Genomic DNA, 17,761 nt, shown 5'->3' on the forward strand with positions numbered 1-17,761 from the left:
CTATCTTTTGAATTTGATTACACGAGTATAAGTTAGCGTTTACATTGACTCATGTAAGAAAGCTTGCTTTGCCAAAAACTTGCTGTCAGAAGTGGGATTTGAACCCACGCCTCCATTTGGAGACCAGAACACCCATGTTGGGGGAAGAATTTGCTCTTGAGTCTGGCGCCTTAGACCACTCGGCCATTCTGACATACTGGCAAAGACATTTTAGTCCATTCCTTAGCCGTGTGGTTTACCGTATGGTCAGGCGTTATGTGCAATATGTGAAAAAATTACAGAGAAATCTGGAATGTCATGTAGGTCTACTGTATTTGTTGATGTATACTAGAAAGAAAGTTTTGTTTTGTCTTTTACCTCAAATGAAACCAAAGACACAATAGTATTTCCTGTTTCAACGTAAAGTCCACAAAGCCTACCGTCAGGACCGCGTGGCCTAATGGATAAGGCGTCTGACTTCGGATCAGAAGATTGAGGGTTCGAGTCCCTTCGTGGTCGATGAGTTAATAGAGCGCTGCCTAAGTGCTATCTTTTGAATTTGATTACACGAGTATAAGTTAGCGTTTACATTGACTCATGTAAGAAAGCTTGCTTTGCCAAAAACTTGTTGTCAGAAGTGGGATTTGAACCCACGCCTCCATTTGGAGACCAGAACACCCATGTTGGGGGAAGAATTTGCTCTTGAGTCTGGCGCCTTAGACCACTCGGCCATTCTGACATACTGGCAAAGACATTTTAGTCCATTCCTTAGCCGTGTGGTTTACCGTATGGTCAGGCGTTATGTGCAATATGTGAAAAAATTACAGAGAAATCTGGAATGTCATGTAGGTCTACTGTATTTGTTGATGTATACTAGAAAGAAAGTTTTGTTTTGTCTTTTACCTCAAATGAAACCAAAGACACAACAGTATTTCCTGTTTCAACGTAAAGTCCACTGAGCATACTGTAAGGACCGCGTGGCCTAATGGATAAGGCGTCTGACTTCGGATCAGAAGATTGAGGGTTTGAGTCCCTTCGTGGTCGATGAGTTAATAGAGCGCTGCCTAAGTGCTATCTTTTGAATTTGATTACACAAGTATAAGTTAGCGTTTACATTGACTCATGTAAGAAAGCTTGCTTTGCCAAAAACTTGCTGTCAGAAGTGGGATTTGAACCCACGCCTCCATTTGGAGACCAGAACACCCATGTTGGGGGAAGAATTTGCTCTTGAGTCTGGCGCCTTAGACCACTCGGCCATTCTGACATACTGGCAAAGACATTTTAGTCCATTCCTAAGCTGTGTGGTTTACCGTATGGTCAGGCGTTATGTGCAATATGTGAAAAAATTACAGAGAAATCTGGAATGTCATGTAGGTCTACTGTATTTGTTGATGTATACTAGAAAGAAAGTTTTGTTTTGTCTTTTACCTCAAATGAAACCAAAGACACAACAGTATTTCCTGTTTCAACGTAAAGTCCACAGAGCCTACCATCAGGACCGCGTGGCCTAATGGATAAGGCGTCTGACTTCGGATCAGAAGATTGAGGGTTCGAGTCCCTTCGTGGTTATTGAGTTAATAGAGAGCTGTCTAAGTGCTATCTTTTGAATTTGATTACACGAGTATAAGTTAGCGTTTACATTGACTCATGTAAGAAAGCTTGCTTTGCCAAAAACTTGCTGTCAGAAGTGGGATTTGAACCCACGCCTCCATTTGGAGACCAGAACACCCATGTTGGGGGAAGAACTTGCTCTTGAGTCTGGCGCCTTAGACCACTCGGCCATTCTGACATACTGGCAAAGACATTTTAGTCCATTCCTTAGCCGTGTGGTTTACCGTATGGTCAGGCGATATGTGCAATATGTGAAAAAATTACAGAGAAATCTGGAATGTCATGTAGGTCTACTGTATTTGTTGATGTATACTAGAAAGAAAGTTTTGTTTTGTCTTTTACCTCAAATGAAACCAAAGACACAATAGTATTTCCTGTTTCAACGTAAAGTCCACAGAGCCTACCGTCAGGACCGCGTGGCCTAATGGATAAGGCGTCTGACTTCGGATCAGAAGATTGAGGGTTCGAGTCCCTTCGTGGTCGATGAGTTAATAGAGCACTGTCTAAGTGCTATCTTTTGAATTTGATTACACGAGTATAAGTTAGCGTTTACATTGACTCATGTAAGAAAGCTTGCTTTGCCAAAAACTTGCTGTCAGAAGTGGGATTTGAACCCACGCCTCCATTTGGAGACCAGAACACCCATGTTGGGGGAAGAATTTGCTCTTGAGTCTGGCGCCTTAGACCACTCGGCCATTCTGACATACTGGCAAAGACATTTTAGTCCATTCCTTAGCCGTGTGGTTTACCGTATGGTCAGGCGTTATGTGCAATATGTGAAAAAATTACAGAGAAATCTGGAATGTCATGTAGTTCTACTGTATTTGTTGATGTATACTAGAAAGAAAGTTTTGTTTTGTCTTTTACCTCAAATGAAACCAAAGACACAACAGTATTTCCTGTTTCAACGTAAAGTCCACTGAACATACTGTAAGGACCGCGTGGCCTAATGGATAAGGCGTCTGACTTCGGATCAGAAGATTGAGGGTTCGAGTTCCTTCGTGGTCGATGAGTTAATAGAGTGTTGCCTAAGTGCTATCTTTTGAATTTGATTACACGAGTATAAGTTAGCGTTTACATTGACTCATGTAAGAAAGCTTGCTTTGCCAAAAACTTGCTGTCAGAAGTGGGATTTGAACCCACGCCTCCATTTGGAGACCAGAACACCCATGTTGGGGGAAGAATTTGCTCTTGAGTCTGGCGCCTTAGACCACTCGGCCATTCTGACATACTGGCAAAGACATTTTAGTCCATTCCTTAGCCGTGTGGTTTACCGTATGGTCAGGCGTTATGTGCAATATGTGAAAAAATTACAGAGAAATCTGGAATGTCATGTAGGTCTACTGTATTTGTTGATGTATACTAGAAAGAAAGTTTTGTTTTGTCTTTTACCTCAAATGAAACCAAGGACACAATAGTATTTCCTGTTTCAACGTAAAGTCCACAGAGCCTACCGTCAGGACCGCGTGGCCTAATGTATAAGGCGTCTGACTTCGGATCAGAAGATTGAGGGTTCGAGTCCCTTCGTGGTCGATGAGTTAATAGAGCACTGTCTAAGTGCTATCTTTTGAATTTGATTACACGAGTATAAGTTAGCGTTTACATTGACTCATGTAAGAAAGCTTGCTTTGCCAAAAACTTGCTGTCAGAAGTGGGATTTGAACCCACACCTCCATTTGGAGACCAGAACACCCATGTTGGGGGAAGAATTTGCTCTTGAGTCTGGCGCCTTAGACAACTCAGCCATTCTGACATACTGGCAAAGACATTTTAGTCCATTCCTTAGCCGTGTGGTTTACCGTATGGTCAGGCGTTATGTGCAATATGTGAAAAAATTACAGAGAAATCTGGAATGTCATGTAGGTCTACTGTATTTGTTGATGTATACTAGAAAGAAAGTTTTGTTTTGTCTTTTACCTCAAATGAAACCAAAGACACAATAGTATTTCCTGTTTCAACGAAAAGTCCAAAGAGCCTACCATCAGGACCGCGTGGCTTAATGGATAAGGCGTCTGACTTCGGATCAGAAGATTGATGGTTTGAGTCCCTTCGTGGTCGATGAGTTAATAGAGCGCTGCCAAAGTGCTATCTTTTGAATTTGATTACACGAGTATAAGTTAGCTTTTACATTGACTCATGTAAGAAAGCTTGCTTTGCCAAAAACTTGCTGTCAGAAGTGGGATTTGAACCCACGCCTCCATTTGGAGACCAGAACACCCATGTTGGGGGAAGAATTTGCTCTTGAGTCTGGCGCCTTAGACCACTCGGCCATTCTGACATACTGGCAAAGACCTTTTAGTCCATTCCTTAGCCGTGTGGTTTACCGTATGGTCAGGCGTTATGTGCAATATGTGAAAAAATTACAGAGAAATCTGGAATGTCATGTAGGTCTACTGTATTTGTTGATGTATACTAGAAAGAAAGTTTTGTTTTGTCTTTTACCTCAAATGAAACCAAAGACACAACAGTATTTCCTGTTTCAACGTAAAGTCCACAGAGCCTACCATCAGGACCGCGTGGCCTAATGGATAAGGCGTCTGACTTCGGATCAGAAGATTGAGGGTTCGAGTCCCTTCGTGGTCGATCAGTTAACAGAGAGCTGTCTAAGTGCTATCTTTTGAATTTGATTACACAAGTATAAGTTAGCGTTTACATTGACTCATGTAAGAAAGCTTGCTTTGCCAAAAACTTGCTGTCAGAAGTGGGATTTGAACCCACGCCTCCATTTGGAGACCAGAACACCCATGTTGGGGGAAGAATTTGCTCTTGAGTCTGGCGCCTTAGACCACTCGGCCATTCTGACATACTGGCAAAGACATTTTAGTCCATTCCTTAGCCGTGTGGTTTACCGTATGGTCAGGCGTTATGTGCAATATGTGAAAAAATTACAGAGAAATCTGGAATGTCATGTAGGTCTACTGTATTTGTTGATGTATACTAGAAAGAAAGTTTTGTTTTGTCTGTTACCTCAAATGAAACCAAGGACACAACAGTATTTCCTGTTTCAACGTAAAGTCCACAGAGCCTACCATCAGGACCGCGTGGCCTAATGGATAAGGCGTCTGACTTCGGATCAGAAGATTGAGGGTTCGAGTCCCTTCGTGGTCGATGAGTTAATAGAGAGCTGTCTAAGTGCTATCTTTTGAATTTGATTACACGAGTATAAGTTAGCGTTTACATTGACTCATGTAAGAAAGCTTGCTTTGCCAAAAACTTGCTGTCAGAAGTGGGATTTGAACCCACGCCTCCATTTGGAGACAAGAACACCCATGTTGGGGGAAGAATTTGCTCTTGAGTCTGGCGCCTTAGACCACTCGGCCATTCTGACATACTGGCAAAGACATTTTAGTCCATTCCTTAGCCGTGTGGTTTACCGTATGGTCAGGCGTTATGTGCAATATGTGAAAAAATTACAGAGAAATCTGGAATGTCATGTAGGTCTACTGTATTTGTTGATGTATACTAGAAAGAAAGTTTTGTTTTGTCTTTTACCTCAAATGAAACCAAAGACACAATAGTATTTCCTGTTTCAACGTAAAGTCCACAAAGCCTACCGTCAGGACCGCGTGGCCTAATGGATAAGGCGTCTGACTTCGGATCAGAAGATTGAGGGTTCGAGTCCCTTCGTGGTCGATGAGTTAATAGAGCGCTGCCTAAGTGCTATCTTTTGAATTTGATTACACGAGTATAAGTTAGCGTTTACATTGACTCATGTAAGAAAGCTTGCTTTGCCAAAAACTTGTTGTCAGAAGTGGGATTTGAACCCACGCCTCCATTTGGAGACCAGAACACCCATGTTGGGGGAAGAATTTGCTCTTGAGTCTGGCGCCTTAGACCACTCGGCCATTCTGACATACTGGCAAAGACATTTTAGTCCATTCCTTAGCCGTGTGGTTTACCGTATGGTCAGGCGTTATGTGCAATATGTGAAAAAATTACAGAGAAATCTGGAATGTCATGTAGGTCTACTGTATTTGTTGATGTATACTAGAAAGAAAGTTTTGTTTTGTCTTTTACCTCAAATGAAACCAAAGACACAACAGTATTTCCTGTTTCAACGTAAAGTCCACTGAGCATACTGTAAGGACCGCGTGGCCTAATGGATAAGGCGTCTGACTTCGGATCAGAAGATTGAGGGTTTGAGTCCCTTCGTGGTCGATGAGTTAATAGAGCGCTGCCTAAGTGCTATCTTTTGAATTTGATTACACAAGTATAAGTTAGCGTTTATATAGACTCATGTAAGAAAGCTTGCTTTGCCAAAAACTTGCTGTCAGAAGTGGGATTTGAACCCACGCCTCCATTTGGAGACCAGAACACCCATGTTGGGGGAAGAATTTGCTCTTGAGTCTGGCGCCTTAGACCACTCGGCCATTCTGACATACTGGCAAAGACATTTTAGTCCATTCCTAAGCTGTGTGGTTTACCGTATGGTCAGGCGTTATGTGCAATATGTGAAAAAATTACAGAGAAATCTGGAATGTCATGTAGGTCTACTGTATTTGTTGATGTATACTAGAAAGAAAGTTTTGTTTCGTCTTTTACCTCAAATGAAACCAAAGACACAACAGTATTTCCTGTTTCAACGTAAAGTCCACAGAGCCTACCATCAGGACCGCGTGGCCTAATGGATAAGGCGTCTGACTTCGGATCAGAAGATTGAGGGTTCGAGTCCCTTCGTGGTTAATGAGTTAATAGAGAGCTGTCTAAGTGCTATCTTTTGAATTTGATTACACGAGTATAAGTTAGCGTTTACATTGACTCATGTAAGAAAGCTTGCTTTGCCAAAAACTTGCTGTCAGAAGTGGGATTTGAACCCACGCCTCCATTTGGAGACCAGAACACCCATGTTGGGGGAAGAATTTGCTCTTGAGTCTGGCGCCTTAGACCACTCGGCCATTCTGACATACTGGCAAAGACATTTTAGTCCATTCCTTAGCCGTGTGGTTTACCGTATGGTCAGGCGTTATGTGCAATATGTGAAAAAATTACAGAGAAATCTGGAATGTCATGTAGGTCTACTGTATTTGTTGATGTATACTAGAAAGAAAGTTTTGTTTTGTCTTTTACCTCAAATGAAACCAAAGACACAATAGTATTTCCTGTTTCAACGTAAAGTCCACAGAGCCTACCGTCAGGACCGCGTGGCCTAATGGATAAGGCGTCTGACTTCGGATCAGAAGATTGAGGGTTCGAGTCCCTTCGTGGTCGATGAGTTAATAGAGCACTGTCTAAGTGCTATCTTTTGAATTTGATTACACGAGTATAAGTTAGCGTTTACATTGACTCATGTAAGAAAGCTTGCTTTGCCAAAAACTTGCTGTCAGAAGTGGGATTTGAACCCACGCCTCCATTTGGAGACCAGAACACCCATGTTGGGGGAAGAATTTGCTCTTGAGTCTGGCGCCTTAGACCACTCGGCCATTCTGACATACTGGCAATGACATTTTAGTCCATTCCTTAGCCGTGTGGTTTACCGTATGGTCAGGCGTTATGTGCAATATGTGAAAAAATTACAGAGAAATCTGGAATGTCATGTAGGTCTACTGTATTTGTTGATGTATACTAGAAAGAAAGTTTTGTTTTGTCTTTTACCTCAAATGAAACCAAGGACACAACAGTATTTCCTGTTTCAACGTAAAGTCCACAGAGCCTACCATCAGGACCGCGTGGCCTAATGGATAAGGCGTCTGACTTCGGATCAGAAGATTGAGGGTTCGAGTCCCTTCGTGGTCGATGAGTTAATAGAGAGCTGTCTAAGTGCTATCTTTTGAATTTGATTACACGAGTATAAGTTAGCGTTTACATTGACTCATGTAAGAAAGCTTGCTTTGCCAAAAACTTGTTGTCAGAAGTGGGATTGGAACCCACGCCTCCATTTGGAGACCAGAACACCCATGTTGGGGGAAGAATTTGCTCTTGAGTCTGGCGCCTTAGACCACTCGGCCATTCTGACATACTGGCAAAGACATTTTAGTCCATTCCTTAGCCGTGTGGTTTACCGTATGGTCAGGCGTTATGTGCAATATGTGAAAAAATTACAGAGAAATCTGGAATGTCATGTAGGTCTACTGTATTTGTTGATGTATACTAGAAAGAAAGTTTTGTTTTGTCTTTTACCTCAAATGAAACCAAAGACACAACAGTATTTCCTGTTTCAACGTAAAGTCCACAGAGCCTACCGTAAGGACCGCGTGGCCTAATGGATAAGGCGTCTGACTTCGGATCAGAAGATTGAGGGTTCGAGTTCCTTCGTGGTCGATGAGTTAATAGAGCACTGTCTAAGTGCTATCTTTTGAATTTGATTACACGAGTATAAGTTAGCGTTTACATTGACTCATGTAAGAAAGCTTGCTTTGCCAAAAACTTGCTGTCAGAAGTGGGATTTGAACCCACACCTCCATTTGGAGACCAGAACACCCATGTTGGGGGAAGAATTTGCTCTTGAGTCTGGCGCCTTAGACAACTCAGCCATTCTGACATACTGGCAAAGACATTTTAGTCCATTCCTTAGCCGTGTGGTTTACCGTATGGTCAGGCGTTATGTGCAATATGTGAAAAAATTACAGAGAAATCTGGAATGTCATGTAGGTCTACTGTATTTGTTGATGTATACTAGAAAGAAAGTTTTGTTTTGTCTTTTACCTCAAATGAAACCAAAGACACAATAGTATTTCCTGTTTCAACGAAAAGTCCAAAGAGCCTACCATCAGGACCGCGTGGCTTAATGGATAAGGCGTCTGACTTCGGATCAGAAGATTGATGGTTTGAGTCCCTTCGTGGTCGATGAGTTAATAGAGCGCTGCCAAAGTGCTATCTTTTGAATTTGATTACACGAGTATAAGTTAGCTTTTACATTGACTCATGTAAGAAAGCTTGCTTTGCCAAAAACTTGCTGTCAGAAGTGGGATTTGAACCCACGCCTCCATTTGGAGACCAGAACACCCATGTTGGGGGAAGAATTTGCTCTTGAGTCTGGCGCCTTAGACCACTCGGCCATTCTGACATACTGGCAAAGACCTTTTAGTCCATTCCTTAGCCGTGTGGTTTACCGTATGGTCAGGCGTTATGTGCAATATGTGAAAAAATTACAGAGAAATCTGGAATGTCATGTAGGTCTACTGTATTTGTTGATGTATACTAGAAAGAAAGTTTTGTTTTGTCTTTTACCTCAAATGAAACCAAAGACACAACAGTATTTCCTGTTTCAACGTAAAGTCCACAGAGCCTACCATCAGGACCGCGTGGCCTAATGGATAAGGCGTCTGACTTCGGATCAGAAGATTGAGGGTTCGAGTCCCTTCGTGGTCGATCAGTTAACAGAGAGCTGTCTAAGTGCTATCTTTTGAATTTGATTACACAAGTATAAGTTAGCGTTTACATTGACTCATGTAAGAAAGCTTGCTTTGCCAAAAACTTGCTGTCAGAAGTGGGATTTGAACCCACGCCTCCATTTGGAGACCAGAACACCCATGTTGGGGGAAGAATTTGCTCTTGAGTCTGGCGCCTTAGACCACTCGGCCATTCTGACATACTGGCAAAGACATTTTAGTCCATTCCTTAGCCGTGTGGTTTACCGTATGGTCAGGCGTTATGTGCAATATGTGAAAAAATTACAGAGAAATCTGGAATGTCATGTAGGTCTACTGTATTTGTTGATGTATACTAGAAAGAAAGTTTTGTTTTGTCTGTTACCTCAAATGAAACCAAGGACACAACAGTATTTCCTGTTTCAACGTAAAGTCCACAGAGCCTACCATCAGGACCGCGTGGCCTAATGGATAAGGCGTCTGACTTCGGATCAGAAGATTGAGGGTTCGAGTCCCTTCGTGGTCGATGAGTTAATAGAGAGCTGTCTAAGTGCTATCTTTTGAATTTGATTACACGAGTATAAGTTAGCGTTTACATTGACTCATGTAAGAAAGCTTGCTTTGCCAAAAACTTGCTGTCAGAAGTGGGATTTGAACCCACGCCTCCATTTGGAGACAAGAACACCCATGTTGGGGGAAGAATTTGCTCTTGAGTCTGGCGCCTTAGACCACTCGGCCATTCTGACATACTGGCAAAGACATTTTAGTCCATTCCTTAGCCGTGTGGTTTACCGTATGGTCAGGCGTTATGTGCAATATGTGAAAAAATTACAGAGAAATCTGGAATGTCATGTAGGTCTACTGTATTTGTTGATGTATACTAGAAAGAAAGTTTTGTTTTGTCTTTTACCTCAAATGAAACCAAAGACACAATAGTATTTCCTGTTTCAACGTAAAGTCCACAAAGCCTACCGTCAGGACCGCGTGGCCTAATGGATAAGGCGTCTGACTTCGGATCAGAAGATTGAGGGTTCGAGTCCCTTCGTGGTCGATGAGTTAATAGAGCGCTGCCTAAGTGCTATCTTTTGAATTTGATTACACGAGTATAAGTTAGCGTTTACATTGACTCATGTAAGAAAGCTTGCTTTGCCAAAAACTTGTTGTCAGAAGTGGGATTTGAACCCACGCCTCCATTTGGAGACCAGAACACCCATGTTGGGGGAAGAATTTGCTCTTGAGTCTGGCGCCTTAGACCACTCGGCCATTCTGACATACTGGCAAAGACATTTTAGTCCATTCCTTAGCCGTGTGGTTTACCGTATGGTCAGGCGTTATGTGCAATATGTGAAAAAATTACAGAGAAATCTGGAATGTCATGTAGGTCTACTGTATTTGTTGATGTATACTAGAAAGAAAGTTTTGTTTTGTCTTTTACCTCAAATGAAACCAAAGACACAACAGTATTTCCTGTTTCAACGTAAAGTCCACTGAGCATACTGTAAGGACCGCGTGGCCTAATGGATAAGGCGTCTGACTTCGGATCAGAAGATTGAGGGTTTGAGTCCCTTCGTGGTCGATGAGTTAATAGAGCGCTGCCTAAGTGCTATCTTTTGAATTTGATTACACAAGTATAAGTTAGCGTTTATATAGACTCATGTAAGAAAGCTTGCTTTGCCAAAAACTTGCTGTCAGAAGTGGGATTTGAACCCACGCCTCCATTTGGAGACCAGAACACCCATGTTGGGGGAAGAATTTGCTCTTGAGTCTGGCGCCTTAGACCACTCGGCCATTCTGACATACTGGCAAAGACATTTTAGTCCATTCCTAAGCTGTGTGGTTTACCGTATGGTCAGGCGTTATGTGCAATATGTGAAAAAATTACAGAGAAATCTGGAATGTCATGTAGGTCTACTGTATTTGTTGATGTATACTAGAAAGAAAGTTTTGTTTCGTCTTTTACCTCAAATGAAACCAAAGACACAACAGTATTTCCTGTTTCAACGTAAAGTCCACAGAGCCTACCATCAGGACCGCGTGGCCTAATGGATAAGGCGTCTGACTTCGGATCAGAAGATTGAGGGTTCGAGTCCCTTCGTGGTTAATGAGTTAATAGAGAGCTGTCTAAGTGCTATCTTTTGAATTTGATTACACGAGTATAAGTTAGCGTTTACATTGACTCATGTAAGAAAGCTTGCTTTGCCAAAAACTTGCTGTCAGAAGTGGGATTTGAACCCACGCCTCCATTTGGAGACCAGAACACCCATGTTGGGGGAAGAATTTGCTCTTGAGTCTGGCGCCTTAGACCACTCGGCCATTCTGACATACTGGCAAAGACATTTTAGTCCATTCCTTAGCCGTGTGGTTTACCGTATGGTCAGGCGTTATGTGCAATATGTGAAAAAATTACAGAGAAATCTGGAATGTCATGTAGGTCTACTGTATTTGTTGATGTATACTAGAAAGAAAGTTTTGTTTTGTCTTTTACCTCAAATGAAACCAAAGACACAATAGTATTTCCTGTTTCAACGTAAAGTCCACAGAGCCTACCGTCAGGACCGCGTGGCCTAATGGATAAGGCGTCTGACTTCGGATCAGAAGATTGAGGGTTCGAGTCCCTTCGTGGTCGATGAGTTAATAGAGCACTGTCTAAGTGCTATCTTTTGAATTTGATTACACGAGTATAAGTTAGCGTTTACATTGACTCATGTAAGAAAGCTTGCTTTGCCAAAAACTTGCTGTCAGAAGTGGGATTTGAACCCACGCCTCCATTTGGAGACCAGAACACCCATGTTGGGGGAAGAATTTGCTCTTGAGTCTGGCGCCTTAGACCACTCGGCCATTCTGACATACTGGCAATGACATTTTAGTCCATTCCTTAGCCGTGTGGTTTACCGTATGGTCAGGCGTTATGTGCAATATGTGAAAAAATTACAGAGAAATCTGGAATGTCATGTAGGTCTACTGTATTTGTTGATGTATACTAGAAAGAAAGTTTTGTTTTGTCTTTTACCTCAAATGAAACCAAGGACACAACAGTATTTCCTGTTTCAACGTAAAGTCCACAGAGCCTACCATCAGGACCGCGTGGCCTAATGGATAAGGCGTCTGACTTCGGATCAGAAGATTGAGGGTTCGAGTCCCTTCGTGGTCGATGAGTTAATAGAGAGCTGTCTAAGTGCTATCTTTTGAATTTGATTACACGAGTATAAGTTAGCGTTTACATTGACTCATGTAAGAAAGCTTGCTTTGCCAAAAACTTGTTGTCAGAAGTGGGATTGGAACCCACGCCTCCATTTGGAGACCAGAACACCCATGTTGGGGGAAGAATTTGCTCTTGAGTCTGGCGCCTTAGACCACTCGGCCATTCTGACATACTGGCAAAGACATTTTAGTCCATTCCTTAGCCGTGTGGTTTACCGTATGGTCAGGCGTTATGTGCAATATGTGAAAAAATTACAGAGAAATCTGGAATGTCATGTAGGTCTACTGTATTTGTTGATGTATACTAGAAAGAAAGTTTTGTTTTGTCTTTTACCTCAAATGAAACCAAAGACACAACAGTATTTCCTGTTTCAACGTAAAGTCCACAGAGCCTACCGTAAGGACCGCGTGGCCTAATGGATAAGGCGTCTGACTTCGGATCAGAAGATTGAGGGTTCGAGTTCCTTCGTGGTCGATGAGTTAATAGAGCACTGTCTAAGTGCTATCTTTTGAATTTGATTACACGAGTATAAGTTAGCGTTTACATTGACTCATGTAAGAAAGCTTGCTTTGCCAAAAACTTGCTGTCAGAAGTGGGATCTGAACCCACACCTCCATTTGGAGACCAGAACACCCATGTTGGGGGAAGAATTTGCTCTTGAGTCTGGCGCCTTAGACAACTCAGCCATTCTGACATACTGGCAAAGACATTTTAGTCCATTCCTTAGCCGTGTGGTTTACCGTATGGTCAGGCGTTATGTGCAATATGTGAAAAAATTACAGAGAAATCTGGAATGTCATGTAGGTCTACTGTATTTGTTGATGTATACTAGAAAGAAAGTTTTGTTTTGTCTTTTACCTCAAATGAAACCAAAGACACAACAGTATTTCCTGTTTCAACGTAAAGTCCACAGAGCCTACCATCAGGACCGCGTGGCCTAATGGATAAGGCGTCTGACTTCGGATCAGAAGATTGAGGGTTCGAGTCCCTTTGTGGTCGATGAGTTAATAGAGAGCTGTCTAAGTGCTATCTTTTGAATTTGATTACACGAGTATAAGTTAGCGTTTACAATGACTCATGTAAGAAAGCTTGCTTTGCCAAAAACTTGCTGTCAGAAGTGGGATTTGAACCCACGCCTCCATTTGGAGACCAGAACACCCATGTTGGGGGAAGAATTTGCTCTTGAGTCTGGCGCCTTAGACCACTCGGCCATTCTGACATACTGGCAAAGACATTTTAGTCCATTCCTTAGCCGTGTGGTTTACCGTATGGTCAGGCGTTATGTGCAATATGTGAAAAAATTACAGAGAAATCTGGAATGTCATGTAGGTCTACTGTATTTGTTGATGTATACTAGAAAGAAAGTTTTGTTTTGTCTTTTACCTCAAATGAAACCAAAGACACAACAGTATTTCCTGGTTCAACGTAAAGTCCACAGAGCCTACCATCAGGACCGCGTGGCCTAATGGATAAGGCGTCTGACTTCGGATCAGAAGATTGAGGGTTCGAGTCCCTTCGTGGTCGATGAGTTAATAGAGAGCTGTCTAAGTGCTATCTTTTGAATTTGATTACACGAGTATAAGTTAGCGTTTACATTGACTCATGTAAGAAAGCTTGCTTTGCCAAAAACTTGCTGTCAGAAGTGGGATTTGAACCCACGCCTCCATTTGGAGACCAGAACACCCATGTTGGGGGAAGAATTTGCTCTTGAGTCTGGCGCCTTAGACCACTCGGACATTCTGACATACTGGCAAAGACATTTTAGTCCATTCCTTAGCCGTGTGGTTTACCGTATGGTCAGGCGTTATGTGCAATATGTGAAAAAATTACAGAGAAATCTGGAATGTCATGTAGGTCTACTGTATTTGTTGATGTATACTAGAAAGAAAGTTTTGTTTTGTCTTTTACCTCAAATGAAACCAAAGACACAATAGTATTTCCTGTTTCAACGAAAAGTCCAAAGAGCCTACCATCAGGACCGCGTGGCTTAATGGATAAGGTGTCTGACTTCGGATCAGAAGATTGAGGGTTCGAGTCCCTTTGTGGTCGATGAGTTAATAGAGTGTTGCCTAAGTGCTATCTTTTTACTTTGATTAAACGAGTATAAGTTAGCGTTTACATTGACTCATGTAAGAAAGCTTGCTTTGCCAAAAACTATCTGTCAGAAGTGGGATTTGAACCCACGCCTCCATTTGGAGACCAGAACACCCATGTTGGGGGAAGAATTTGATCTTGAGTCTGGCGCCTTAGACCACTCGGCCATTCTGACATACTGGCAAAGACATTTTAGTCCATTCCTTAGCCGTGTGGTTTACCGTATTGTCAGGCGTTATGTGCAATATGTGAAAAAATTACAGAGAAATCTGGAATGTCATGTAGGTCTACTGTATTTGTTGATGTATACTAGAAAGTAAGTTTTGTTTTGTCTTTTACCTCAAATGAAACCAAAGACACAATAGTATTTCCTGTTTCAACGTAAAGTCCAAAGAGCCTACCATCCGGACCGCGTGGCCTAATGGATAAGGCACCTGACTTCGGATCAGAAGATTGAGGGTTCGAGTCCCTTCGTGGTCGATGAGTTAATAGAGTGCTGTCTAAGTGCTATCTTTTGAATTTGATTAAACGAGTATAAGTTAGCGTTTACATTGACTCATGTAAGAAAGCTTGCTTTGCCAAAAACTATCTGTCAGAAGTGGGATTTGAACCCACGACTCCATTTGGAGACCAGAACACCAATGTTGGGGGAAGAATTTGCTCTTGAGTCTGGCGCCTTAGACCACTCGGCCATTCTGACATACTGGCAAAGATATTTTAGTCCATTCCTTGTGCAATATGTGGAAAAATTACAGAGAAATCTGGAATGTCATGTAGGTCTACTGTAATTGGAGACGCATTTTGGCGCAAAAAGAAGCCAGATGAATTTTTAGACTGAACACTGTGGTTCCTAATGGGCTTAATGAAAATTTAAGTTTTGTATCATTTCTGTAAATATATGTTTTCCTTTTTTTTTTTTTTTTTTTTTTTGGATCCCGGTGCTGTATAATGTGGAGCTGATTGACTATCGGTATTCCCTATTTTTTATATATTTTTAATTTCTTTTATGCTTTTGTACTTTCTCTTGTCTTTCTTCACAGCTAGTTGGTTTTGACCTTTGCAAGCTACTGGACCCTATGGATTGACCCCCTGGATTTTTCTGCTGGACCCTCCTATCCCATCCCCCGAGCATCGCTATACTGATGTCCCTCCTCGATTGACCAGCTTCTATTCCCACGCCCCGTTTCCCGATAGCCCTCCTAACTTTAATACTATTTTACCCTGATGTTATTATTGCACTTGTCACGTTTTGCACATGGGGAGCACTGCATGATATTCACGTTTTTGCTTTGCATATTTAGCATTTTTTTGTTTCATACCAATGTACTATTTTTTCTCTGTTTTGTCTGATTCATTACCTGTTCACTGACTATAAAATGTTTTTATGTATTTATTATGAACAGTGCTATCATAGAGCTTAGGTTTCATGCATTTTGCACTTTATAAAACCTGCACACTTTTTTATATATATATATGTTTATTTATTACATATGAATTTTTCCATGCACTAGCACTTTCAGTCTGTCCCTCTGTGGATACCTTAATTTACATATTTTCCCTTTGGATTCACACACTGTTTTTTATTTCCCCCATGCTCCGGCTTTACTATTTTCTACTGTCTCATGGCAGTACAGTTTTTCACATTGGTGTAATATCGATGTTCTCCTTCCTACTGGGCATACGTTACCTTGGAGATCTTCTTGACGTCTCCGGTCTCTTGTGAGGGCGGTACAATTTTTTGGTTCCGCCCCCACTCCACCTCGGGCTCCGATCTAGTAGCTTTGGTCAGGTGACCCTGATTCCGTCATGCCCCCGAGTCATGTGACTCTTATCTCGCGATAGCCGCGATGTGTCCCGCTGTTATGGATTACTATGATCCAGGTCAGGGTAACGCCCACATCCCCCAGGGGTTCGTCCATTCAGCTATTCTGATTGGTCCATGGGTATTTATATACCGATTAGTTCCACCTTCCAGCACTCCCCCAGAGGAAGCCATTCTGTGGCGAAACACGTGTCGGGGCTGTGTCTTTTCACCCAGGGACCGTGGTCTGTATATATGTTCATTTGTATTCTCCTGATTTGTAATCTTCTTATGCTGACCGATTCGGGTCGTATGTATTCAGCTTCTTGTTCACAGGAGTTCTATATCATTGTTACACCCGGTCTCTTCTGATGAATTGTTTGTCTGTTTGTTGTCTTACCTGTTTGCCTATTTTATGATTGTTATTACCATGAGTATTGAATAAAGTTTTCATCATTTTACACTTCACTGCATATTATCTGCGGTTTTTTCTTATATGCTTTTTGATTCTGACTTAAGGGGGTGGTTTGGGGCCCCAATCTTCACCCCCCTGTCTTATCTTTTTGGTGTGTCATGTAAGAAAGCTTGCTTTGCCAAAAACTAGCTGTCAGAAGTGGGATTTGAACCCACGCCTCCATTCGGAGACCAGAACACCCATGTTGGGGGAAGAATTTGCTCTTGAGTCTGGCGCCTTAGACCACTCGGCCATTCTGACATACTGGCAAAGACATTTTAGTCCATTCCTTAGCCGTGTGGTTTACCGTATGGTCAGGCGTTATGTGCAATATGTGAAAAAATTACAGAGAAATCTGGAATGTCATGTAGGACTACTGCATTTGTTGATGTATACTAGAAAGAAAGTTTTGTTTTGTCTTTTACCTCAAATGAAACCAAAGACTCAATAGTATTTCCTTTTTCAACGTAAAGTCCACAGATTCTACCGTCAGGACCGCGTGGCCTAATGGATAAGGCGTCTGAATTCGGATCAGAAGATTGAGGTTTCGAGTCCCTTCGTGGTCGATGAGTTAATAGAGCACTGCCTAAGTGCTATCTTTTGACTTTGATTAAACGAGTATAAGTTAGCGTTTACATTGACTCATGTAAGAAAGCTTGCTTTGCCAAAAACTATCTGTCAGAAGTGGTATTTGAACCCACGCCTCCATTTGGAGACCAGAACACCCATGTTGGGGGAAGAATTTGCTCTTGAGTCTGGCGCCTTAGACCACTTAGACATTCTGACATACTGGCAAAGATATTTTAGTCCATTCCTTAGCCGTGTGGTTTACCGTATGGTCAGGCGTTATGTGTAGAGATGAGCGAACATACTCGTCCGAGCTTGATGCTCGATCGAGCATTAGCGTACTCGTAACTGCTCGTTGCTCGGACGAGTATTTCGCCCGCTCGAGAAAATGGCAGCTCCCGCCGTTTTGCTTTTTGGCGGCCAGAAACAGAGCCAATCACAAGCCAGGAGACTCTGCACTCCACCCAGCATGACGTGGTACCCTTACACGTCGATAGCAGTGGTTGGCTGGCCAGATCAGGTGACCCTGGGATAGACTAGCCGCTGCCCGCGCTGCTCGGATCATTCTCTGTCTGGATGCCGCTAGGGAGAGAGCTGCTGCTGGTCAGGGAAAGCGTTAGGGTGTTCTATTAGCTTACTGTTAGGCAGGAGTGATTCTACAACAGCCCTTCTTAGGGATACAATAACGTTATACTTTTTTTTTTTTTTGCTTGTGGCTGGGCTTGCTGGCACTAGTAGTGCAGCTA

General features: G+C 42.3%; 50 non-coding genes across 50 annotated transcripts; 24 read left to right on the forward strand and 26 right to left on the reverse strand.

Annotated features, from left to right (window-relative positions):
* Nucleotides 1–83: 83 nt before the first annotated feature.
* TRNAL-CAA (transfer RNA leucine (anticodon CAA)) lies at nt 84–193 on the reverse strand. Its single transcript has 2 exons — nt 156–193; nt 84–129 (listed from the first exon to the last, which is right to left on the reverse strand). It is a non-coding gene; the product is annotated as a tRNA-Leu (tRNA).
* Nucleotides 194–425: 232 nt separating this feature from the next.
* On the forward strand, nt 426–498 carry TRNAR-UCG (transfer RNA arginine (anticodon UCG)). Its single transcript has one exon. It is a non-coding gene; the product is annotated as a tRNA-Arg (tRNA).
* A 110-nt stretch (nt 499–608) lies between these two features.
* On the reverse strand, nt 609–718 carry TRNAL-CAA (transfer RNA leucine (anticodon CAA)). Its single transcript has 2 exons — nt 681–718; nt 609–654 (listed from the first exon to the last, which is right to left on the reverse strand). It is a non-coding gene; the product is annotated as a tRNA-Leu (tRNA).
* A 232-nt stretch (nt 719–950) lies between these two features.
* TRNAR-UCG (transfer RNA arginine (anticodon UCG)) lies at nt 951–1,023 on the forward strand. Its single transcript has one exon. It is a non-coding gene; the product is annotated as a tRNA-Arg (tRNA).
* Nucleotides 1,024–1,133: 110 nt separating this feature from the next.
* On the reverse strand, nt 1,134–1,243 carry TRNAL-CAA (transfer RNA leucine (anticodon CAA)). Its single transcript has 2 exons — nt 1,206–1,243; nt 1,134–1,179 (listed from the first exon to the last, which is right to left on the reverse strand). It is a non-coding gene; the product is annotated as a tRNA-Leu (tRNA).
* A 232-nt stretch (nt 1,244–1,475) lies between these two features.
* TRNAR-UCG (transfer RNA arginine (anticodon UCG)) lies at nt 1,476–1,548 on the forward strand. Its single transcript has one exon. It is a non-coding gene; the product is annotated as a tRNA-Arg (tRNA).
* A 110-nt stretch (nt 1,549–1,658) lies between these two features.
* On the reverse strand, nt 1,659–1,768 carry TRNAL-CAA (transfer RNA leucine (anticodon CAA)). The gene is made up of 2 exons: nt 1,731–1,768; nt 1,659–1,704 (listed from the first exon to the last, which is right to left on the reverse strand). It is a non-coding gene; the product is annotated as a tRNA-Leu (tRNA).
* A 232-nt stretch (nt 1,769–2,000) lies between these two features.
* On the forward strand, nt 2,001–2,073 carry TRNAR-UCG (transfer RNA arginine (anticodon UCG)). The gene has a single exon. It is a non-coding gene; the product is annotated as a tRNA-Arg (tRNA).
* A 110-nt stretch (nt 2,074–2,183) lies between these two features.
* Nucleotides 2,184–2,293, reverse strand: TRNAL-CAA (transfer RNA leucine (anticodon CAA)). Its single transcript has 2 exons — nt 2,256–2,293; nt 2,184–2,229 (listed from the first exon to the last, which is right to left on the reverse strand). It is a non-coding gene; the product is annotated as a tRNA-Leu (tRNA).
* Nucleotides 2,294–2,525: 232 nt separating this feature from the next.
* On the forward strand, nt 2,526–2,598 carry TRNAR-UCG (transfer RNA arginine (anticodon UCG)). Its single transcript has one exon. It is a non-coding gene; the product is annotated as a tRNA-Arg (tRNA).
* Nucleotides 2,599–2,708: 110 nt separating this feature from the next.
* TRNAL-CAA (transfer RNA leucine (anticodon CAA)) lies at nt 2,709–2,818 on the reverse strand. Its single transcript has 2 exons — nt 2,781–2,818; nt 2,709–2,754 (listed from the first exon to the last, which is right to left on the reverse strand). It is a non-coding gene; the product is annotated as a tRNA-Leu (tRNA).
* A 940-nt stretch (nt 2,819–3,758) lies between these two features.
* TRNAL-CAA (transfer RNA leucine (anticodon CAA)) lies at nt 3,759–3,868 on the reverse strand. The gene is made up of 2 exons: nt 3,831–3,868; nt 3,759–3,804 (listed from the first exon to the last, which is right to left on the reverse strand). It is a non-coding gene; the product is annotated as a tRNA-Leu (tRNA).
* Nucleotides 3,869–4,100: 232 nt separating this feature from the next.
* Nucleotides 4,101–4,173, forward strand: TRNAR-UCG (transfer RNA arginine (anticodon UCG)). Its single transcript has one exon. It is a non-coding gene; the product is annotated as a tRNA-Arg (tRNA).
* Nucleotides 4,174–4,283: 110 nt separating this feature from the next.
* On the reverse strand, nt 4,284–4,393 carry TRNAL-CAA (transfer RNA leucine (anticodon CAA)). Its single transcript has 2 exons — nt 4,356–4,393; nt 4,284–4,329 (listed from the first exon to the last, which is right to left on the reverse strand). It is a non-coding gene; the product is annotated as a tRNA-Leu (tRNA).
* A 232-nt stretch (nt 4,394–4,625) lies between these two features.
* TRNAR-UCG (transfer RNA arginine (anticodon UCG)) lies at nt 4,626–4,698 on the forward strand. Its single transcript has one exon. It is a non-coding gene; the product is annotated as a tRNA-Arg (tRNA).
* Nucleotides 4,699–4,808: 110 nt separating this feature from the next.
* On the reverse strand, nt 4,809–4,918 carry TRNAL-CAA (transfer RNA leucine (anticodon CAA)). Its single transcript has 2 exons — nt 4,881–4,918; nt 4,809–4,854 (listed from the first exon to the last, which is right to left on the reverse strand). It is a non-coding gene; the product is annotated as a tRNA-Leu (tRNA).
* Nucleotides 4,919–5,150: 232 nt separating this feature from the next.
* Nucleotides 5,151–5,223, forward strand: TRNAR-UCG (transfer RNA arginine (anticodon UCG)). Its single transcript has one exon. It is a non-coding gene; the product is annotated as a tRNA-Arg (tRNA).
* Nucleotides 5,224–5,333: 110 nt separating this feature from the next.
* TRNAL-CAA (transfer RNA leucine (anticodon CAA)) lies at nt 5,334–5,443 on the reverse strand. Its single transcript has 2 exons — nt 5,406–5,443; nt 5,334–5,379 (listed from the first exon to the last, which is right to left on the reverse strand). It is a non-coding gene; the product is annotated as a tRNA-Leu (tRNA).
* Nucleotides 5,444–5,675: 232 nt separating this feature from the next.
* TRNAR-UCG (transfer RNA arginine (anticodon UCG)) lies at nt 5,676–5,748 on the forward strand. Its single transcript has one exon. It is a non-coding gene; the product is annotated as a tRNA-Arg (tRNA).
* A 110-nt stretch (nt 5,749–5,858) lies between these two features.
* Nucleotides 5,859–5,968, reverse strand: TRNAL-CAA (transfer RNA leucine (anticodon CAA)). Its single transcript has 2 exons — nt 5,931–5,968; nt 5,859–5,904 (listed from the first exon to the last, which is right to left on the reverse strand). It is a non-coding gene; the product is annotated as a tRNA-Leu (tRNA).
* Nucleotides 5,969–6,200: 232 nt separating this feature from the next.
* On the forward strand, nt 6,201–6,273 carry TRNAR-UCG (transfer RNA arginine (anticodon UCG)). Its single transcript has one exon. It is a non-coding gene; the product is annotated as a tRNA-Arg (tRNA).
* A 110-nt stretch (nt 6,274–6,383) lies between these two features.
* Nucleotides 6,384–6,493, reverse strand: TRNAL-CAA (transfer RNA leucine (anticodon CAA)). The gene is made up of 2 exons: nt 6,456–6,493; nt 6,384–6,429 (listed from the first exon to the last, which is right to left on the reverse strand). It is a non-coding gene; the product is annotated as a tRNA-Leu (tRNA).
* Nucleotides 6,494–6,725: 232 nt separating this feature from the next.
* Nucleotides 6,726–6,798, forward strand: TRNAR-UCG (transfer RNA arginine (anticodon UCG)). Its single transcript has one exon. It is a non-coding gene; the product is annotated as a tRNA-Arg (tRNA).
* Nucleotides 6,799–6,908: 110 nt separating this feature from the next.
* TRNAL-CAA (transfer RNA leucine (anticodon CAA)) lies at nt 6,909–7,018 on the reverse strand. Its single transcript has 2 exons — nt 6,981–7,018; nt 6,909–6,954 (listed from the first exon to the last, which is right to left on the reverse strand). It is a non-coding gene; the product is annotated as a tRNA-Leu (tRNA).
* Nucleotides 7,019–7,250: 232 nt separating this feature from the next.
* Nucleotides 7,251–7,323, forward strand: TRNAR-UCG (transfer RNA arginine (anticodon UCG)). The gene has a single exon. It is a non-coding gene; the product is annotated as a tRNA-Arg (tRNA).
* A 110-nt stretch (nt 7,324–7,433) lies between these two features.
* Nucleotides 7,434–7,543, reverse strand: TRNAL-CAA (transfer RNA leucine (anticodon CAA)). The gene is made up of 2 exons: nt 7,506–7,543; nt 7,434–7,479 (listed from the first exon to the last, which is right to left on the reverse strand). It is a non-coding gene; the product is annotated as a tRNA-Leu (tRNA).
* A 232-nt stretch (nt 7,544–7,775) lies between these two features.
* TRNAR-UCG (transfer RNA arginine (anticodon UCG)) lies at nt 7,776–7,848 on the forward strand. The gene has a single exon. It is a non-coding gene; the product is annotated as a tRNA-Arg (tRNA).
* Nucleotides 7,849–8,483: 635 nt separating this feature from the next.
* On the reverse strand, nt 8,484–8,593 carry TRNAL-CAA (transfer RNA leucine (anticodon CAA)). The gene is made up of 2 exons: nt 8,556–8,593; nt 8,484–8,529 (listed from the first exon to the last, which is right to left on the reverse strand). It is a non-coding gene; the product is annotated as a tRNA-Leu (tRNA).
* A 232-nt stretch (nt 8,594–8,825) lies between these two features.
* On the forward strand, nt 8,826–8,898 carry TRNAR-UCG (transfer RNA arginine (anticodon UCG)). The gene has a single exon. It is a non-coding gene; the product is annotated as a tRNA-Arg (tRNA).
* A 110-nt stretch (nt 8,899–9,008) lies between these two features.
* Nucleotides 9,009–9,118, reverse strand: TRNAL-CAA (transfer RNA leucine (anticodon CAA)). The gene is made up of 2 exons: nt 9,081–9,118; nt 9,009–9,054 (listed from the first exon to the last, which is right to left on the reverse strand). It is a non-coding gene; the product is annotated as a tRNA-Leu (tRNA).
* A 232-nt stretch (nt 9,119–9,350) lies between these two features.
* Nucleotides 9,351–9,423, forward strand: TRNAR-UCG (transfer RNA arginine (anticodon UCG)). Its single transcript has one exon. It is a non-coding gene; the product is annotated as a tRNA-Arg (tRNA).
* A 110-nt stretch (nt 9,424–9,533) lies between these two features.
* TRNAL-CAA (transfer RNA leucine (anticodon CAA)) lies at nt 9,534–9,643 on the reverse strand. Its single transcript has 2 exons — nt 9,606–9,643; nt 9,534–9,579 (listed from the first exon to the last, which is right to left on the reverse strand). It is a non-coding gene; the product is annotated as a tRNA-Leu (tRNA).
* A 232-nt stretch (nt 9,644–9,875) lies between these two features.
* On the forward strand, nt 9,876–9,948 carry TRNAR-UCG (transfer RNA arginine (anticodon UCG)). The gene has a single exon. It is a non-coding gene; the product is annotated as a tRNA-Arg (tRNA).
* A 110-nt stretch (nt 9,949–10,058) lies between these two features.
* On the reverse strand, nt 10,059–10,168 carry TRNAL-CAA (transfer RNA leucine (anticodon CAA)). Its single transcript has 2 exons — nt 10,131–10,168; nt 10,059–10,104 (listed from the first exon to the last, which is right to left on the reverse strand). It is a non-coding gene; the product is annotated as a tRNA-Leu (tRNA).
* A 232-nt stretch (nt 10,169–10,400) lies between these two features.
* On the forward strand, nt 10,401–10,473 carry TRNAR-UCG (transfer RNA arginine (anticodon UCG)). The gene has a single exon. It is a non-coding gene; the product is annotated as a tRNA-Arg (tRNA).
* A 110-nt stretch (nt 10,474–10,583) lies between these two features.
* Nucleotides 10,584–10,693, reverse strand: TRNAL-CAA (transfer RNA leucine (anticodon CAA)). The gene is made up of 2 exons: nt 10,656–10,693; nt 10,584–10,629 (listed from the first exon to the last, which is right to left on the reverse strand). It is a non-coding gene; the product is annotated as a tRNA-Leu (tRNA).
* Nucleotides 10,694–10,925: 232 nt separating this feature from the next.
* On the forward strand, nt 10,926–10,998 carry TRNAR-UCG (transfer RNA arginine (anticodon UCG)). The gene has a single exon. It is a non-coding gene; the product is annotated as a tRNA-Arg (tRNA).
* Nucleotides 10,999–11,108: 110 nt separating this feature from the next.
* TRNAL-CAA (transfer RNA leucine (anticodon CAA)) lies at nt 11,109–11,218 on the reverse strand. The gene is made up of 2 exons: nt 11,181–11,218; nt 11,109–11,154 (listed from the first exon to the last, which is right to left on the reverse strand). It is a non-coding gene; the product is annotated as a tRNA-Leu (tRNA).
* Nucleotides 11,219–11,450: 232 nt separating this feature from the next.
* Nucleotides 11,451–11,523, forward strand: TRNAR-UCG (transfer RNA arginine (anticodon UCG)). The gene has a single exon. It is a non-coding gene; the product is annotated as a tRNA-Arg (tRNA).
* Nucleotides 11,524–11,633: 110 nt separating this feature from the next.
* On the reverse strand, nt 11,634–11,743 carry TRNAL-CAA (transfer RNA leucine (anticodon CAA)). Its single transcript has 2 exons — nt 11,706–11,743; nt 11,634–11,679 (listed from the first exon to the last, which is right to left on the reverse strand). It is a non-coding gene; the product is annotated as a tRNA-Leu (tRNA).
* Nucleotides 11,744–11,975: 232 nt separating this feature from the next.
* On the forward strand, nt 11,976–12,048 carry TRNAR-UCG (transfer RNA arginine (anticodon UCG)). Its single transcript has one exon. It is a non-coding gene; the product is annotated as a tRNA-Arg (tRNA).
* Nucleotides 12,049–12,158: 110 nt separating this feature from the next.
* On the reverse strand, nt 12,159–12,268 carry TRNAL-CAA (transfer RNA leucine (anticodon CAA)). The gene is made up of 2 exons: nt 12,231–12,268; nt 12,159–12,204 (listed from the first exon to the last, which is right to left on the reverse strand). It is a non-coding gene; the product is annotated as a tRNA-Leu (tRNA).
* A 232-nt stretch (nt 12,269–12,500) lies between these two features.
* Nucleotides 12,501–12,573, forward strand: TRNAR-UCG (transfer RNA arginine (anticodon UCG)). Its single transcript has one exon. It is a non-coding gene; the product is annotated as a tRNA-Arg (tRNA).
* A 452-nt stretch (nt 12,574–13,025) lies between these two features.
* On the forward strand, nt 13,026–13,098 carry TRNAR-UCG (transfer RNA arginine (anticodon UCG)). Its single transcript has one exon. It is a non-coding gene; the product is annotated as a tRNA-Arg (tRNA).
* A 110-nt stretch (nt 13,099–13,208) lies between these two features.
* On the reverse strand, nt 13,209–13,318 carry TRNAL-CAA (transfer RNA leucine (anticodon CAA)). The gene is made up of 2 exons: nt 13,281–13,318; nt 13,209–13,254 (listed from the first exon to the last, which is right to left on the reverse strand). It is a non-coding gene; the product is annotated as a tRNA-Leu (tRNA).
* Nucleotides 13,319–13,550: 232 nt separating this feature from the next.
* On the forward strand, nt 13,551–13,623 carry TRNAR-UCG (transfer RNA arginine (anticodon UCG)). The gene has a single exon. It is a non-coding gene; the product is annotated as a tRNA-Arg (tRNA).
* A 635-nt stretch (nt 13,624–14,258) lies between these two features.
* TRNAL-CAA (transfer RNA leucine (anticodon CAA)) lies at nt 14,259–14,368 on the reverse strand. Its single transcript has 2 exons — nt 14,331–14,368; nt 14,259–14,304 (listed from the first exon to the last, which is right to left on the reverse strand). It is a non-coding gene; the product is annotated as a tRNA-Leu (tRNA).
* A 232-nt stretch (nt 14,369–14,600) lies between these two features.
* TRNAR-UCG (transfer RNA arginine (anticodon UCG)) lies at nt 14,601–14,673 on the forward strand. Its single transcript has one exon. It is a non-coding gene; the product is annotated as a tRNA-Arg (tRNA).
* Nucleotides 14,674–14,783: 110 nt separating this feature from the next.
* On the reverse strand, nt 14,784–14,893 carry TRNAL-CAA (transfer RNA leucine (anticodon CAA)). Its single transcript has 2 exons — nt 14,856–14,893; nt 14,784–14,829 (listed from the first exon to the last, which is right to left on the reverse strand). It is a non-coding gene; the product is annotated as a tRNA-Leu (tRNA).
* A 1,706-nt stretch (nt 14,894–16,599) lies between these two features.
* TRNAL-CAA (transfer RNA leucine (anticodon CAA)) lies at nt 16,600–16,709 on the reverse strand. The gene is made up of 2 exons: nt 16,672–16,709; nt 16,600–16,645 (listed from the first exon to the last, which is right to left on the reverse strand). It is a non-coding gene; the product is annotated as a tRNA-Leu (tRNA).
* Nucleotides 16,710–17,761: the final 1,052 nt, after the last annotated feature.

Source organism: Engystomops pustulosus, chromosome 9 (assembly GCF_040894005.1).
Source record: "Engystomops pustulosus chromosome 9, aEngPut4.maternal, whole genome shotgun sequence".
NCBI lineage: Eukaryota > Metazoa > Chordata > Amphibia > Anura > Leptodactylidae > Engystomops > Engystomops pustulosus.